At 35.2% G+C, this 3,625-nt stretch overlaps 1 protein-coding gene across 1 annotated transcript in view; it reads right to left on the reverse strand.

Annotated features, from left to right (window-relative positions):
- The window catches only part of RB1CC1 (RB1 inducible coiled-coil 1), a 53,015-nt gene extending 51,024 nt beyond the window's left edge, over window positions 1-1,991 (reverse strand). Inside the window, exon 1 of the mRNA XM_031066520.1 lies at window positions 1,882-1,991. The gene's annotated coding sequence lies outside the window, so the exon portion shown is untranslated. The remainder of the gene's footprint in view (window positions 1-1,881) is intronic.
- Window positions 1,992-3,625: the final 1,634 nt, after the last annotated feature.

A 3,625-nucleotide genomic window follows, 5' to 3' on the forward strand; every position in this document is an offset into this window, starting at 1 on the left:
ACATTCCACAGCTCTTTATTCATTACCAAAGACAGAGATGTTGTTCCTCTTGCCAGAAACATGGGCAAGGTAACATATACACACACATATGCATATACAGACAGTTAGGAGAACACATAAGAATATACACTGAGAAGAATAAAAGAAACTAAATTAGAAAAATACAAGAAAATATGACTTCCAAATGCAGAAGCCATCATCCCAGATCATTACCTGGCTTTTCTCAATTATGAAATACCTTTCAAAACCCCAGATAGTAATTTCCAGACATCTTTTTTAGATTTTACAAACAGCAACACAATCTGGTAACTCCTCAACTTACAGCTACTAAGTCTGTCTGCTAACTGCTATCCCTATCCATACTTTTTCCCTCAGAAATGGAAGCATTGGCAAAATAAACAGGAAAGAAAAAAGGCAAAATTCCTTTTTGTATTTCTCTACAGTAAGTAACAGCTTTAAAAAAACTTTTCTTCTATTATCAGCATTAGCTAAATCTGCTAAATCTAAATTAGCTAATCTGTAGCTTTCTTTGTTACTGATAGCAAACATGAAGTATTCAAGCAAGAAGGTCAACACATATCTTCAGTCCTGTGCCCTACAAGAACCCGGATAACTCTATGCATGCGTTTTTCCAGTGTATGTGACAGACAAAAAACTTTAACCTGCCTCATAAAGCACTGAGCTTTAATCTGAGATTCTGTTACTGAAGTACTTCACACTCCTGAGCCTTTTTCTCTTCTCCTTAGGAGCTAGGAAGCTTATAAGTAATTTCCACCACGCTACCAAAGCTGCTGCAGAAATACAAGCACTGCAGTCACTAATGACCTGAGATTTTTATGTGGAAGGAATTACAGAAAGTTAAGCTGTAAGTTTTAGCCAGTAAGCAATATTTTTATATCATTAAATGACTTTTTGGATTAAATTACTACACAGGTAATATAAGTCATCCCTTTTTCCTTGAAATATTAATAGGACACACAGCTATCCATGCAGTTAATCATATTACTCAAAAATTAGTCTGAATGTGCATTTATCTCTTTGTCTAGACATAAAAAAATTGACAAACCACAGAGAAAAATAACAAACGTGCCATTAATATGAGGAGGGGGGAGAGTTTTATCAGAATATTTATTCCAGAAAGTCATAAGAGTTTGCTTACAAGAGAGCAGCTATCCTCATGCTTTTCAAGCTTTAACTATAGACCTAGTTAAAATATGTATTTTTACAAAAAGGTTTCAGAAACAGAAGCACATAAAATAAAAAAAGGACCAGTTAAATAATTTGATCTGAAGAGAGTTTTGTTGTCTTTACACCTGAACTCTACTGTACTCAGTGGCACCAGCTTCATTTTGAGTCAGAAAAAGAATATACTCTATAAACTAAGCTATTAGACAGGTAAAAACTGCTGAACACCAAGAATAAGGTAAAAGTTCTTTATTTTATTTATAAATTCTTTGGACTATGTTTCAGAATTGATCAGTCTCATGCACACTCTTCTTTTCCCAAAGGGTATTCGTGACTGTGATCCAGGTAGAATTAGAAACAAGGATTAAATAATACAGTGTTCCAAGCACAGACCACATGACAAAAAAAAAAAAGTAACTCTTTTCCATCTGAGCATAGTAAAAGGGAAAGGCTTGTATAGTACCTAGTTTTCACATGAACATTACTACCCAAGCTAAAGCAATATTTAAGAGAGAATGTGTCCAAGACACACACAAAGCAGAATTTTAATCAAGCATTTACCCATCCATACCACAACACTACACCTAACTAAAACACAGAAAAAAGAAACATTATTAAAATCAACATTATTTATGACAGCATCTGCCATATATCAGGAGTCTCTAACATTTTAACTTCTGACAAAGAAAGAATTACCTTCAGGCATTATACAGAGCTATCGCCTTCTTCAAATTCAAGCACACATTCACTTTACTTGATTTTTGGCAACAGAGTAGCATGGCTGTTCAAAGCCAGAGAAGAAGATCTGCAAAGAAAAGATGCAGAATGCAATCATTACTAAAATGTCAGGATTTTATGATCATAATTGCATTTAATACAGAAATCAGTGTATGTTAATGCCCGACGAATAATTATGTGGTAGTTGTTTGGGGTTTTGTTAATTAACAATGCTCTCCCAGTTCCAAGTCTGCCTAGATCTGTTACATGTCTGAATACTTCTGCTCATCATTTTTGTTTAAAATAACTGTTAATCATAATTTTGAGTATTTACAAGGAGAGAAATTTAGTTCACTATGAAGAACTGCTTGCTTTTTCATTAACTGAAATTATTTTTCAGCACTCGTGCAGAATGCTGGTATAGTGATGCTGAGAGCAATAGAAAAAATCTTAAAAATGCAATTTATCTAAGAAAATCCAGCATTAAAAGGTATACGTGCTACAGCTGCTGAATGAACAGTCTTATCCAGTAGCTGCCTCCCACAGATTCCTTCAGGAATTAGTATCACCTTCCTTACCTGACAAGTTACCTATTTTGCTAAGCCATTCACCTACTTTCAAAGCATTTGTTAGATTTATTGATTCTATTTTTTTAAATAAACTGAAGATGTTATCACTCCCAGATTGTCACTACATCTTGGCCAGGGGCTTCCTCTCCCAGAACTGCTTCTTAAACTACAATATGAGCCAGAGCAGCAAAGGTGACCTTTTTTAGGCTACCCTAGTTCATTTTAACTGTGTTCAGTTAAGTAGCAGTGCCAAAGGAAAAGGAGCCTTGGCAAAGAACATGTGGATGACCTGTTGGGCTCAAGGCAGTGAAGCAAGTGCACAAATTCCAGACTGCAAACAAACATTATTTCTATCATGTTAATGCCCTAGCAAGCTTTCTGAGAAGATGATCAGGCACGATAAAGGGTGATAATCCATTACTAAAAATAGGCTTGCTGAACCCTGAAAGCCATTAGAACATGTAAATGATTTTATACAACCTGTGCTACTACAGATAAATCAAAAACAGTCCACCCTACATCCTAAAACCTTAATAAATGAAAAAATGAATTTACTGTCATGGAACAGAAGAATTATCTTCCTCCCTTTTGTCCACTCCCTCATCAAACCCATGCAAAATGCACATATGACATTTTATCAGAAGCAAAGGTACAATAAAAGGGAAATAGCCAGTGTGCTTAAGTGCTACCATTTAAAAAAAAAAAAAAAAACTGTAATTGAACTGTCCTCCTCCTGTTTAGCTATCAGCAGTCGGTAGCTGTACTTGAGCAAAATGAATTTATGAATACTTGCCTTAGGTCAAAGTAATGCACATTAACACAAAACTGCTGAAATACTTCTGTCACAAACCAAGAGCATAATGCAATATCATCTTGCCTTGTAATTGCTTTGCAACCACTAAGACAGAAAAAACAGGTGCTGTGTCTTCACCCAACATCTCATCAAATGATGCTGGGGGAAAAGAACTACACTAACACAGACAGGACAAATTTCTATTAAATTACTCTTAAAAAAAAAAAGAAGATAGAATTCACAAAATTCCACTAAATTTACCTACTCTCAAGGCTGTTACAAACTTCAGGGAAGAGGGGAGTGATCTAAAGCAAAGTTCCAGAGAATATATGCCTTAAGCAGCAACCTCTCCTGCAGATTC

Source organism: Geospiza fortis, unplaced genomic scaffold (assembly GCF_000277835.1).
Source record: "Geospiza fortis unplaced genomic scaffold, GeoFor_1.0 scaffold53, whole genome shotgun sequence".
Lineage (NCBI taxonomy): Eukaryota > Metazoa > Chordata > Aves > Passeriformes > Thraupidae > Geospiza > Geospiza fortis.